This window comes from Leucoraja erinacea, chromosome 46, assembly GCF_028641065.1.
Source record: "Leucoraja erinacea ecotype New England chromosome 46, Leri_hhj_1, whole genome shotgun sequence".
In the NCBI taxonomy this organism is placed as follows: Eukaryota; Metazoa; Chordata; class Chondrichthyes; order Rajiformes; family Rajidae; genus Leucoraja; species Leucoraja erinaceus.
The window spans coordinates 376,026-391,589 of record NC_073422.1 but is presented as its reverse complement, the minus strand read 5'-3'; the positions used below and the strand labels follow the sequence as shown (position 1 = coordinate 391,589).

At 42.1% G+C, this 15,564-nt stretch overlaps 1 long non-coding RNA gene across 1 annotated transcript; it reads right to left on the bottom strand.

Moving 5' to 3' along the window:
• Window positions 1-1,846: 1,846 nt before the first annotated feature.
• Window positions 1,847-14,070, bottom strand: LOC129715013 (uncharacterized). Its single transcript, XR_008726433.1, has 3 exons — window positions 12,997-14,070; window positions 12,012-12,098; window positions 1,847-2,057 (listed from the first exon to the last, which is right to left on the bottom strand). It is a non-coding gene; the product is annotated as an uncharacterized LOC129715013 (long non-coding RNA).
• Window positions 14,071-15,564: the final 1,494 nt, after the last annotated feature.

Below are 15,564 nucleotides of genomic sequence, written 5' to 3'. Positions count from 1 at the left end.
TGTCGTAATTTCCAAAGCACTGTACGCTAACTCAAGTTTACAACAGCAGAAGCAAGCCGCCAATGTTGGAGGTTTTGAGAAGCCTGCATGCCACAGAAAGGGCCCCAACTCATGATGCAACTCAAGCCAGCATGGGGCGGTGCTTATCCAGAAAGCCATGCACTCCAGAAAGTACTGGCCGGATGCCACCGAGACCATTAATTCCCTCAGTGAGTTATTTTAGATAGGGGATGGGGATGGTGATTCCGATTCACGTAAAATCTGACGAGCCAGCACCGCCATTCAATATGATCATAGCTGATCATGCACAATCAGTATTCCATTCCTGCTTTCTCCCCATATCCCTTGATTCCGTTAGCTCTAAGAGCTACACCCAACTCTCTCCCATTGAGTTATATCCAACTCTCTCATGGAACGTTACCCTTCCGTAAGTCGGAGAATGCCTGTGTTGTGAAGCGTGTTGTGTAGGGTTCTAAAGAAAGGTACTGTACAAAACCAAGCTTTGCTTTTTAATGGTACACAAAAAAGCTGGAGAAACTCAGCGGGTGCAGCAGCATCTATGGAGCGAAGGAAATAGGCAACGTTTCGGGCCAAAACCCTTCTTCAGACTGATCGGGGGCGGGGGGGCGGGGACAAGAAAGGAAAAAGGAGGAGGAGCCCAAAGGCTGGGGGATGGGAGGAGACAGCAGGGGGACTGAGGATGGGGAGGAGACAGCAAGGACTAACAAAATTGGGAGAATTCGATGTTCATGCCCCCAGGATGCAGACTCCCCAAACGGAATATGAGGTGCTGTTCCTCCAATTTCCGGTGCTGCTCGCTGTGGTCATGGAGGAGACCCAGGACAGAGAGGTCGGAGATGGAGTGGGAGGGGGAGTTGAAGTGCTGAGCCACCGGGAGGTCAGCTTGGTTATTGCGGACCGAGCGGAGGTGTTCAGCGAAACGATTGCCCAACCTCCGCTTGGTCTCACCGACATAGATCTGCTGACATCTAGAGCAGCGGATGCAATAGATGAGGTTGGAGAAGATGCAGGTAAACCTCTGTCACACCTAGAACGACTGCTTGGGTCCTTGAACGGAGTCGAGGGGGGAGGTAAAGGGACAAGTGTTGCATCTCTTGCGGTTGCAAGGGAAGGTGCCCGGGGAGGGGGTGGTACGAGAGGGAAGGGAAGAATTGACAAGGGAGTTATGGAGGGAGCGGTCTTTGCGGAAGGCAGATATGGGGGGGAGATGGGAAGATGTGGCGAGTGGTGGGGTCACGTTGGAGGTGGCGAAACTGATAGAGGATTACTTTTTGTATGTGACGGCTGGTGGGGTGAAAGGTGAGGACTAGGGGGATTCTGCCCTTGTTGCGAGTGGGGGGATGGGGAGAGAGAGCAGTGTTGCGGGGTATGGAAGAGACCCTGGTACGAGCCTCATCTATGGTGGAGGAGGGGAACCCCCGTTCCTTGAATAATGAGGACATTTCAGATGTCCTGGTGTGGAACGCCTCATCCGTGGAGCAGATGCGGCGTAGACGGAGGAATTGGGAGTAGGGGATGGAGTCCTTACAGAAAGCAGGGTGGGAAGAAGTGTAATCCAGATAGCCATGGGAGTCAGTGGGTTTATAGTGGATGTCGGTCAGAAGTCTATCACCTGCAATGGAGATAGTGAGGTCAAGGAATGGTAGGGAAGTGTCGGAAATGGTCCAGGTGTATTTGAGTGCCGGATGGAAGTTAGTGGTGAAGTGGATGAAGTCAGTCAGTTGTGTGTGGGTGCAGGAGGTGGCACCAAAGCAGTCGTCGATATGCTTTTTAATATCTGGTAATACTGTTACTAATTAATACTAATTTTCTTTAACTATTATATCCTGTTTCTATGCAGCCTTTTATTTTCTTTTGTCAAAGATGTACATGCACAAAACATAACATGGTTCGAAGAGTCTGAAGAAGGTCAGCCCAAAATGTTGCCTATTTCCTTCGCTCCATAGATGCTGCCTCACCCCCTGAGTTTCTCCAACACTTTTGTCTACCTTCGATTTTCCAGCATCTGCAGTTCCTTCTTGAATATAACATGGTCCCTGCAGTAATCAAAATAAATGTTATACATTCAATAAGAAGCCCATTGCAAAATTGCGGCTTTGTTAAAATTATTTTCCATTTTCCTATGTGGGCACATTTATCTCTGCAAACCACAAGGTCAAGACAACATTGATTAACAGACATACTAGAGGCAACCAGCACTGAAATAACTAAAATAACATCAACTGCACACAATCATTAAAAATAATGCTCCATTTCATTTTTTTCACTGCATTTGCTTCCAGTAAGAAAATAATTGGTCTGTCATAACATTTTTCCATGGCATTATAGATTTATCCTGGTCTTTTAAAAGAGGCTTTTTGGAAAAGCATTAATGGAATCACATCTTACATACCAGTCTCACAACAGTTTCCATTAAATTCATGAGTCTGGAGAGGATTGGGTCGAGACCCTTTTTCAGACAGTTAGGGATAAGGGAAATGAGAAATGTAGGCGATAATGTAGAGAGATAAAGAACAATGAATGAAAGAAATGCAAAAAAGTAACAATGATAATGGAAACTGCCCATTGTCTGGACCAGCATCTCAGGAACAGCATCTCATATTTCACTTGGGCAGCTTACAGCCCAGTGGTATGAATATTGATTTCTCTCACTTCAGGTAACCCCGGCATTCCCTCTCTCTCTATCCCTCCCCCACCCAAGTCACACCAGCTTCTCATTTTCACCCTCCAAACAGCTAACAACGCCCGAAACTTCACCCATTCCTTCTCTCCATGGATGCTGCCTGTCCTGCTGAGTTACCGCAGCTTTTTGTGGGTATCCTCAGTTTAAAACAGCATCTGCAGTTCCTTCCGACATGTTAAGTCTTATGCACTGGCTATAGAGCAATGACATTCTTACTTGCAGCAGCTTGACTGACCCACAAATGCAATAACACACAGGGAAACATATAATAATACGATAAAATAATGATTGTAATACTAGGTAAACATAATAATGCAAAATCAAAGTCTGTAAAACAAACTAAAACATCGTCCAGATTAGATGGGTCCAGATAAATGTAGAGCCTTAATTTGCCTATAAAGGCTCACGTTGCCAGGACAATGGGCCTTTACGACCAAGTTAAGACTTTACATTTATAACAACTTTAGACTTGAATCATAACAAATGGAGGCAGAAACATGGTGACTCTTGTGTATTGCCTCAGTGTAATCTCCCATACACTTGTACTTAACTATCATTATGTTTGGAGAATAGCAAATCCAAGTGGTAGGGAATATTCATTTTACTCATCAGTTCGTAAAACTTATTCACGAATTGACTATTTCTTTTTGGACACAAAATTAATCCTGTATACGAATAAACCATCATATCATAATAGTATTATTTCTGATCATTCACCATTAACTTTTATACTTAAAATTGAGGGAATGCCGGGTATAAAACCTTTTTGGAGATTCAACGCACACATATTAAATAACCCGCGGGCTATGACTATATAAAAGAACAAACAAAATTATTTTTTTGAAATAAATGACACACCGGGTATTTCTGCACCGCTATTATGGGAAACCTTCAAGGCATATATTCGCGGTGTCATAATCTCTTACCAAAGTTTTCAAAATAAGGAAAATAAAAGAGAACTTCAGTGGGTAGAACAGGAAATAAAATTACTAGAACTGGACAATGCAACTGACCCAACCATAGATAAACATAATAAGATAACTTTATTGAAATATAAATCAATAGAATACTATCGACTAGAGTAATAAGATTAGTCCAAATTACGAAACAAGCACAATTCGAATTTGGGGATAAGCCACATAAATTACTTGCGAGGCAACTGAAGCAACAAGAAAAGGAAAAAACTATCACTAAAATTAAATCGGATAAGGGTGAGTTTCTAACACTGCCAAAGGATATTAATAAGAGGTTTGACCAATTTTATCATAATTTATATACATCTAAAATAAATACAGATGTTAGTAAAATTACACATTTTTTAGATAATTGTAATCTCCCAAAATTGGATAGTTTAGAACAAGAGCAATTAGGAGCACGGATTACTAGTGAAGAAATAAAACAAATAATAAACTCACTGAAAAATGGGAAGACCCCAGGACTAGATGGTTTTAGTAATGAATTTTATAAAAGATTTCAGGAGTCAATTGTACCAAGATTATTCAATTTATACATGCAGGCTTATACCGAAAATAAACTACCAGAAACCCTAGTAGAAGCAACAATAACGCTTATACCAAAAAAATATAAAGATTTAGATGAACCGGGTTCTTATAGAGCTATTTCACTTCTAAATACGGATCAGAAAATGATAGCAAAGATTCTAGCTAGAAGACTAAATAATTATATTAACAATTTAATAAATACGGATCAAACGGGATTTATACCCAAAAGACAATCATTTAATAATTTGAGAAGGGTTTTCAATATAATGTACTCTCATAATGAGGACAATGAAGATATTTCAGTTGTCACGCTGGATGCAGAAAAGGTATTTGATCAGGTAGAATGGCAGTATTTATACAAGGTACTCCAAAAATTTACGATAGACCTACGGCAAGAATATTAACTAACAATATGCTATCTCCAAAATTTTACTTATCAAGGGGTAATAGGCAAGGTTGTGCCTTATCACCATTGCTATTTGTCCTTATGATAGAACCGCTGGCCGAAACGATTAGAAATCACCCGAATATTCACGGATATAACACTAAGGACTCAAAGAATAAAATTTCATTATACGCTGATGATATCCTTTTATATATTACTAATACACAAACGAGTATACCCACCTTATTAACACTAATTGAGGAATTCGGCTCTTTTTCAGGATATAGAATAAATTGGAATAAAAGCAAAATGATGTCTTTAAAACCACAGGATTCGAGACACTTACTAAAATTCCCCTTTAAAATTGCAACAGAAAAATTCAAGTATCTGGGTATTCAAATTACGAGAAGACACAAATCATTATTTAGTGCCAATTTTATACCACTATTAAATAAACTGAATGATATGATTAAATTTTGGAAAACGCTTCCGCCCCCATTGATAGGTAGAATTAACGCTATAAAAATGACTTTCTTACCACAATTAATATATTTGTTTCAAGCGATCCCAATATATATTCCAAAATACTTTTTCAAAAAACTAGATTCCACTATCACTAATTTTATATGGGATTACAGAGCACACGGAATTCAACGAAAGCATTTGTGAAAACCTAAAGAAGTTGGGGGTTTATCATTATCTAACTTTATGTATTACTACTGGGCAGTGCATATTAAGAACATAATGTACTGGCTGGATAGTTCCACTCAGCAGTTGGAGTGGATAAGAATGGAGAAAGAGGAGTACTATCCACACGATATAGGAACGATCCTGCTCTCACCGATAAAATTGAATAGTATAATATATAAGAAGAACCCAATTATTCACAATACAATACGAATTTGGAAACAAATAAAAGTATCCTTGAAATTAAATAATCTATCAGTACTAACCCCGCTATTGAACAACCCCGCATTCAACCCATCTCTCATCGACAAAACATATCAACAATGGGATAGACTGGGGATTAGGAAAGTAGAGGATATGTATGAATTGGGCAAACTGTTATCATTTCAACATTTAAAATTTAAATTTAAACTGAAGGATAATCAATATTTTAAATATATACAGATATGTGACTTTATGAAGAAATATACACATAGATTTCAAACTATATTTTTAGACCCTTTAGAAGAAGCAATGAATATTAAGGCTGATTAACAAAAACTAATATCATACTTTTATAATAATATATTAAATAGAGAATTACCCTCAATAGAAGCACTAAGAGAAGATTGGGAACATGAGCTAATGATAAAGATCTCGAAGGATAGATAACCATATAACCATATAACAATTACAGCACGGAAACAGACCATCTCGACCCTTCTAGTCCGTGCCGAACACATAATCTCCCCTAGTCCCATATACCTGCGCTCAGACCATAACCCTCCATTCGTCCATATAACTATCCAATTCATTTTTAAATGATAAAAACGAACCTGCCTCCACCACCTGCACTGGAAGCTCATTCCACACAGCTACCACTCTCTGAGTAAAGAAGTTCCCCCTCATGTTATCCCTAAACTTCAGTCCCTTAATTCTCAAGTCATGTCCCCTTGTTTGAATCTTCCCTACTCTCAGTGGGAAAAGCTTTTCCACGTCAACTCTGTCTATCCCTCTCATCATTTTAAAAACCTCTATCAAGTCCCCCCTTAACCTTCTGCGCTCCAAAGAATAAAGCCCTAACTTGTTCAACCTTTCTCTGTAATTTAGTTGCTGAATCCCAGGCAACATTCTAGTAAATCTCCTCTGTACTCTCTCTATTTTGTTGACATCCTTCCTATAATTAGGTGACCAAAATTGTACACCATACTCCAGAATTGGCCTCACCAATGCCTTGTACAATTTTAACATTACATCCCAACTTCTATACTCAATGCTCTGATTTATAAAGGCCAGCACACCAAAAGCTTTATTTACCACCCTATCTACATGAGATTCCACTTCCAGGGAACTGTGCACAGTTATTCCCAGATCCCTCTGTTCACCTACATTCTTCAATTCCCTACCATTTACCATGTACGTCCTATTTTGATTTGTCCTGCCAAGATGTAGCACCTCACACTTATCAGCATTAAACTCCATCTGCCATCTTTCAGCCCACTCTTCCAACTGGCATAAAATGACTCTCTGTAGACTTTGAAACTCTACTTCATTACCCGCAACCCCACCTATCTTAGTATCATCTGCATACTTACTAATCCAATTTACCACACCATCATCCACACCATCATCCAAATCATTGATGTACATGACAAACAACAGTGGACCCAACACAGATCCCTGTGGCACCCCACTCGTCACTGGCCTCCAACCTGACAAACAACCATCCACCATTACTCTCTGGCATCTCCCATTCAGCCACTGTTGAATCCATCTTGCTACTCCACCATTAATACCCAACCATTGTACCTTCTTAACCAACCTTCCATGAGGAACGTTGTCAAAGGCCTTACTGAAGTCCATATACACAACATCCACTGCTTTACCCTCATCAATTTCCCGAGTAACACCTTCAAAAAATTCAAGAAGATTAGTCAAACATGACCTTCCAGGCACAAATCCATGTTGACTGTTCCTAATCAGACCCTGTTTATCCAGATGCTTATATATATTATCTCTAAGTATTCTTTCCATTAATTTGCCCACCACTGACGTCAAACTAACAGGTCTATAATTGCTAGTTTACTCTTAGACCCCTTTTTAAACAATGGAACAACATGCGCAGTACACCAATCCTCCGGCACTATTCCCGTTTCTAATGACATTTGAAATATTTCTGCCATAGCCCCTGCTATTTCTACACTAACTTCCCTCAATGTCCTAGGGAATATCCTGTCCGGACCTGGAGACTTATCCACTTTTATATTTCTCAAAAGTGTCAGTACTTCCTCTTCTTTGATCCTCATAGTTTCCATAGCTACTCTACTTGTTTCCCTTACCTCACATAATTCAATATCCTTCTCCTTGGTGAATACCGAAGAAAAGAAACGGTTCAATATCTCCCCCATCTCTTTTGGCTCTGCAGATAGTTGTCCACTCTGACTCTCTAATGGACCAATTTTATCCCTCGTTATCCTTTTGCTATTAATATAGCGGTAGAAACCCTTCGGATTTACTTTTACCTAACTTGCCAAAGCAACCTCATATCCTCTTTTAGCTTTTCTAATTTCTTTCTTAAGATTCTTTTTACATTCTTTATACTCCTCAAGCACCTCATTTACTCCATGCTGCCTATAATTATTGTAGATCTCCCTCTTTTTCCGAACCAAGTGTCCAATTTCCCTTGAAAGCCATGGCTCTTTACAATTTGTACGATTTCCTTTCATCCAAACAGGGACATAAAGATTCTGTACTCTTAAAATTTCACCTTTAAATGTACTCCATTTCTCTTCCACATCTTTCCCATAAAACAAACTGTCCCAATTTACTCCTTTGGGAAAAGTATTTGATGAATACACATAATTGTTCTATTAATGCAAGATAATTTAATTCAATTCAAATTATTACATAGACTATATTTTTCTAAAACGAGGTTGAATAAATTTTATCCAAACGTCGCTCCCAGATGCGATAAATGTTTGTTTCAAAACGCTAATATAACACATTCATTAATAGGATGTACAAAGTTGAATAAATTTTGTAGTGATATATTTGATATATTTACAAAGCTTTTTAAGTCCACAATAGAACCTAAAACGGAATGGATTATATTTGGAATAATAGTAGAAGATATCAATTTAAATAAAGACCAAAATGTTTTTATTTAATTATGGGTTAATAATTGGAAAGAAATTGATACTTAAATTTTGGAAAAATACAACCATACCAACTGTTAAAATGTGGATTAGGAATATGATGGACATAGCACGCCTTGAAGAAATGAGACTCCGACTAATAGATAAATATGACCAATTCTTAAGGAGTTGGTCTCCTTTCATCGACTTTTTGGAATCAAGTGATGCAGCGGTACCGTAAAGATTGCTGATTTCAGTTCATGCCGTGGATAGATCTACATCTCCGAATAAAGATTTGAAAATTTCTCTTTTAAGGGGCCTTCTCTCCTATTTCTACTTTCTACTTTTTCTTTTTTTTATATACACACTTCACGTTTTTCTATTCTCTACCATCTATTTTTCCTCTTTTTCACCTTTCTATTGTTTTCTTTTTCTTGCCTTACTTCCCTTCTCAAAACATAAAAGTAGAGGTTGTACATAGAATGGATTACGGTATGACATAGTTGGCACCTAAAATTAGGTTACACTGTACTGTTTTGTACTGTATTAACTTCTAATAAAATAAACAAAACATAAAAATAAAAAAACTATGATTATGTTTATGTATTTTTACTTGAATGGTATGGAAAAGGGAATGACCTTGTACCTCAGTACATATGACAAATAAGAAGAATTGCAAGTCCCTGGTCCAACCAAGACCCATTCCATAGAAGGTCGGAAGCTACAGATGAAAATGTGGGAGCCAAACTAAGATAAATAGACAATAGACAATAGGCGCTATAGACAACAGGTGCAGGAGTAGGCCATTTGGCCCTTTGAGACAGCACCGCCATTCAATGTGATCATGGCTGATCATCCACAATCAGTACCCCATTCCTGCCTTCTCCCCATATCCCCTGACTCCGCTATTTTTAAGAGCCCTATCTAGCTCTCTCTTGAAAATATCCAGATTCACCAGACTCACAACTCTCTGTGAGAAAAAGTGTTTCCTCGTCTCTGTTCTAAATGGCTTACTCCTTATTTTTAAACTGTTGCCTCTGGTTCTGGACTCCCCCAACATCGGGAACATGACCAGTGAGCCTAAATGAATCATAGTTAATCACAGATGAAATGCCAGATGACTGGAGGGTGATTAATGCTCTGCCCCTATTGAAGAACTTCAAGGAAAAGCCAGGAATCTATAGACCAGTGAGCCTAAATTCTGTGGTACACAAAATTGCTGGAGAAACTCAGCGGGTGCAGCAGCATCTATGGAGCGAAGGAAATGGGCGACGTTTCGGGCCGAAACCCTTCTTCAGACTGATGGTGGGTGGGAGGGAGAAGGAAGGAAAAAGGGAGGAAAAAGGGAGGAGGAGGAGCCCGAGGGCGGGGCGATGGGAGGAGACAGCTCGAGGGTTAAGGAAGGGGAGGAGACAGCAAGGGCTAGCAAAATTGGGAGAATTCAACGTTAATGCCATCAGGATGCAAACTGCCCAGGCGGAATATGAGGTGCTGCTCCTCCAATTTCTGGTGTTGCTCACTCTGGCAATGGAGGAGACCCAGGACAGAGAGGTCGGATTGGGAATAGGAGGGGGAGTTGAAGTGCTGAGCCACCGGGAGTTCAGGTTGGTTATTGCGGACTGAGCGGAGGTGTTCGGCGAAACGATCGCCCAACCTACGCATAGTCTCCCCGATGTAGATCAGCTGGCATCTAGAGCAGTGGATGCAGTAGATGAGGTTGGAGGAGATACAGGTGAACCTTTGTCGCACCTGGAACGACTGCTTGGGTCCTTGAATGGAGTCGAGGGGGGAGGTGACGGGACAGGTGTTGCATTTCTTGCGGTTGCAACGGAAAGTGCCCGGGAAGGGGGTGGTATGGGAGGGAAGGGAAGAATTGACAAGGGAGTTGCGGAGGGAGCGGTCTTTGCGGCAGGCAGACATGGGGGGAGATGGGAAGATGTGGCGAGTGGTGAGGTCACGTTGGAGGTGGCGGAAATGGCGGAGGATTATGTGTTGTATTTGCCGGCTGGTGGGGTGAAAGGTGAGGACCAGGGGGACTCTGCCCTTGTTGCGAGAGCGGGGATGGGGAGAGAGAGCAGTGTTGCGTGGTATGGATGAGACCCTGGTGCGAGCCTCATCTATGGTGGTGGAGGGGAATCCCCGTTCCCCGAAGACGAGCCTAAATTCTGTGGTGGGCAAGTTACTGGAGAGGTTTCTGAGAGATAAGATATAAAAGAATAGTGAAAGGCTTGGAGAGAGTGGATATGGAGAGGATGTTTCCACAAGTGGGAGAGTCTAGGACTAGAGGTCACAGCCTCAGAATTAAAGGACATTTTGTTAGGAAGCAGATGAGGAGGATTTTCTTTAGTCAGAGGATGGTGAATCTGTGGAATTCTTTGCCACAGAGGCTGTGGAGGCAAAGTCGGTGGATATATTTAAGGCAGAGGTAGATAATTGATTAGTATGGTTGTCAGGGGTTATGGGGAGAAGGCAGGAGAATGGGGTTAGGAGGGAGAGATAGATCAGCCATGATTGAATGGCGGAATTCTACTATCACTTATGATCTTATGAATTTTGATAAACAATATCTGATTAGGGATAGTCAGCATGGTTTCATATGTGGGAGTTCATGCCTTACCAGATTGGTGAGGGCAAGGCTGTAGATGTTTCCATATGGACTTCACTAAGGCCTTTAATAAGGTTCCACATGATAGGTTGCTCTGGGAGGTTAGGTTACGTGATATCCAAGGAGAGCTAACTAACTGGATACAGAATTGTTTTTTCCGAAGAGAACGGAGGGTGGTGGTGGAAGGTTGTTGTTTCGGATTGGAGGCCTGTGACTAGTGAGGTGCTTCAGGTATCGCTGTTTGTGGTTTATATCAACAACTTGGATGGGAATGGGCAAGGCATCATTTGTAAGTTTGCAGGTGACACCAAAGGTGGTATCATAGACATTGAAGATGGTTATCAAACATAACAGCAGCTTCCTGATCAGTTGGGCAAGTGGGCTGAAGAATGGTTAATTAAGTTTAATGCAGAGAAGCGCAAGGTGTTGCACTTTGGGTAGTCAAACCAGGAGTGGACCTTCACGGTGAATGGTTGGGCCATGGGGAGTGATGTAGAACTAAGAGTATAATAGAGGTTTTAGGTTTGGATTTATTGTTGTCACATGCACTGAAATACAACTTGGTTTCACGTGCTATCTAATCAGATAACACTACAAATAAATACAATCACGTCAATCTCAAGTACAAGAGGAAGAGGGCAAGACAGAATGCAGAATATAGTTCTCAGCATTGTAGCCCACCAATTCCAGAGACAAAGTTTGATGTCTGTAATGGGATGGAGGCGAATCCTAGCTCAGTTCCCTGAAAGTGGCATCAGAAGTAGAGAGTCAAGATATTGAGTATTACCTTTCACCTCATCACAAACAGCACATAAACAGCACATCATTTTTGCCACCTCCAATGGGATCCCACCACTAGCAATATATTCCCATCTCCCCCTCTTTCCACTTTCCGCAAAGACCGTTCCCTCCACAACTTCCTAGTTAACTCATCCCTTCCCACCCAAACCACCCCCTCCCCAGGTACCTTCCCTAGCAACCCAGGAGATGCAACACCTGCCCCTATACCTCTTACCTCGACTCTGTCCAGGGACCCCAACAGTCCTTTTCAGGTGAGGCAGAGGTTCACTTGCACGTCCTCCAACCTCATCTACTGCGTCCACTGTTCGATGTGTTGATTCCAATATATACAAGATACAAGATACATTTATTTGTCACACCATACAGCCATACAGGAAAAATAAAGAACACAACATAGAGTTGATAGAATTCAACATAAAACATCCCCACACAGCAGAATCAAACTTTCCCACTGTGAGGGAAGGCACCAAAGTCAGTCTCTTCCTCTGATGTTCCTCAATGTTCACCCATGGTCGGGGCTTCCCTGAGCCCTCCGCAGTCGCCGCTACGGGCGGCCCAATGTTCAGGCCCGCTCGCCGGAGTGATGTAAGTCCGGTGTCGGGGCTGGGGGACATCCTCAGCAGCCTGGACAGCCGAGTCGGCCACGGCTCCCAAAGTCCCCTGGCCACGCTAGGCGGAGATGCAATGCTCTATATTCAAGTAATCCTTGCTTTCCTTCTCTTTTTTCATCCCTCCCCCACCCTAGGCGTCGTACTAGTTTCACTGTCGTCCTGTTGAATTTCACTCTCTGTATCACTCGCTATCACCTTCCCCACAGCCAACAATGGACCTGTGTGGGCTCCACCTTTCCTTGATCATCATTGGGGGGGGGGCTTTCTGGAGTGCTAGCATGGGTGGTGTGTCGAAGGGTCTGGTTTCCCGAGGGCTAGTATGGACATTGTGGGCCGAATGGATTCTTGGGCTGGCAGCTCAGCCACTCAGGCATGGCACCTCACTAACTCCAGCCTGGCAGGCTGGCAGCTCAGAAACTGCAGGAAATTCTGCCGGAAACAGGTGAGAGACTGTTGGAGAGAAGGGGGAGAGGGTGGACAATCAATTTTAGACTTTTTCTTCTTTTTTTACAGCTGCAAAAAAAACGCAGTTGCAAAAGGCACACAGTTGCAAAAGGCACAGTTCAAAAACACATAAAGGGCACTCACAGGTCAGTATTCTCAGTTCTGTAGATATCCAGCTCAGTTGCGACACTCTCCCTCGCCCATATTGCAGAGACTGAGCCACGCCCACACATCCGGGTTTTATAGTTCCTCTCCACTCCCACCGGAAGGGGCGTGGCCTTCATGGCATGATTGACAGGAGAGAGAATCTCAACATTTTTTAAACATTAAAATGTATTTTATTTTTCATCGATGGGAATAATTCTCTGGTCCTGACAGCTGGAGGGGGACTCTGAGTAAGGTGGCCAAAAATCATGGCTGTAAGTGGTCGCGTTTTTTCTAAAATTAATATACAATGCAAACAGGAAGTGGTCAAGTTTAAACTTTTACTTGTATAGATTACCCGAACTCGAGGACCTAAGCCATTGCGAAAGTTTGTTCAGGCTATGACTTTATTCCATGGAGCACAGGAGGATAAAGGGTGATTTTTAGGGCCGCATAAATTTTTTGATTAATCCCACTGGACAATTAGTTGGGAAAAGTCTTCTCACAATAATATTGTGCTTTAGAACTTCAATGCAGACCTCAAACTGATAGGGACACTGGTACTGATTGTAACAGGTTTCCAGTTGATACAAAAAAGAGAAGCACCCAAAGTATCTGCCTACACCTAGTTTAACAGCAATGTGTTTGGCAGGATCTGTATTGGATTCACCACTTTCATATATTTATGAGTATGTTGCCTTAGATTCTCAAAGTAATTTAACCTGATAACTGGGTCCCAGACTACATCAAGGGAATAGAGAAACTGGACAATCCAGGAAGGAAGAGTTTCCACCTACTCCTCAGGCAATTAATCATTGTCCTCACAAAGCCCTTCTCCACAAGATCCTCCAAACCCTCCAAGATTGGCTCTCTTTAATGGCCCTGTCCCATGGTACGAGTTCATTCCAAGAGTTCTTCCGAGTTTGCCCTGATTCGAACACGGAGATTTACGGTAATGGCCACTCGTCGGTACTCGGGGCTCTCGTGGACATTTTTCAACATGTTGAAAAATCTTCACGAGTCTTCCCGTGCTTACCTGCCATTAGGGAGTCTTCCCCAGTACCTGCCGTTAGCGTTATGAGCTGCTAAGAAACGTCCCCGAGCTCCAACGTACCCGCTACGTTCATTCTCCGTGCTTACCACGAGTTTGATTTTTTTTTAAACTCGGGAGAGCTCTTGGAATTAACTTGTACCGTGGGACAGGGCCATTATTCTTCTCCCAAATACACAATTGCTGTCCATAGGTTTTACATTCCTCAATGTGATGTTCCAAAAGTTCAACACTCACATTTACCAAGCTGCGGGTCAAGGAAAGTGCATTCACGTCGTGGCCCCTGTTTCCACCAATCTTTCCACCACCACCACCACAACAAGCACAAGAAGTGACAAGACAGACACCATTGTATGCAGATGCCGAGAAGTGTGTTCAGCTCTGGCTGAACAACTAATCTTGTGTCTGGACTCGATAAAAATAAGAAGATTTACCAATCTCTTCAACACCACCATGTCTGCTCAGATCATCCTTATCTGCTGCCTGGTTGGTGTGCGGGCATTCTCTCAGTCACTTGAACAAGTACAGCTATCAAACAAGCAGTCAAGGTAAACAAACAGCAGAAACAAGGAACTGCAGATGCTGGTTGACAATGAAAAGACACAAGGTGCTGGAGTAACACAACAGGTCAGGCAGCATCTCTGGAGAACATGGATAGGTGAGAATTCGGCTCGTTAAGAATAGTCCCAACTCGAAACGCCTCGTATCCATGTTCTCCAGATATGCTGCGTGAGTTACTGCAGCAATTTGTGCAAACAAACAGCCTTGTTTTCATTCAACACTGTTCATGGATAACTGCTTTTAAGTGCCCAGTAATCACATAACACCATGGCAATGAGTGGATAGAGACTGAGAAGAGGTTTCACAGATGATCTTGTTTATAAATACAAAATAATTTTATCCACTAATATCCTTTAACAAAGGATAACTGGCTTGGCTCACGATCAGCTCCAAAACTGCTTTAATGACCCCTAATGACCTGGTTGGAAAATGATGGGTTAACAATGTGAATATTCCTTTCACAGAAATCGTGTGCGTACATTACTGGGAACAAATGTTGGCATATGTAGAAATTCAGGGTATTTCCCCACTCAAATTCATAAGGAAATCTGCAGATCTACAGACCAATAGAATATGCAACATTTGTTGCATTTGCAGAGATGCAACACCTGGCCCTATACCCCCAACTTTGTCCAGGGACCCCACAGTCCTTTCAGCTTAGGCAGGTTCATGTGCACCTCCTCCAACCTCGTCTACTGTACCCGTGATACTCCAATGTATTAGAGTACCTGTTGTGGACTCTAATACATTGGTGAGACCAAACGTAGACTGGGCGATCATTTCACTGAACACCTTTGTTCAGTACGCCTGGACCTACCTGATCTCCCAGTTGCCAAACACTTTAATTCCGCTTCCCATTCCTACACTGACCTTTCTACCCTAGGCCTCCTCCATTGTCAGAGTGAGGCCCAATGCAAATTGGAGGAACGGCATCTCATACAGTATTTCACTTGGGC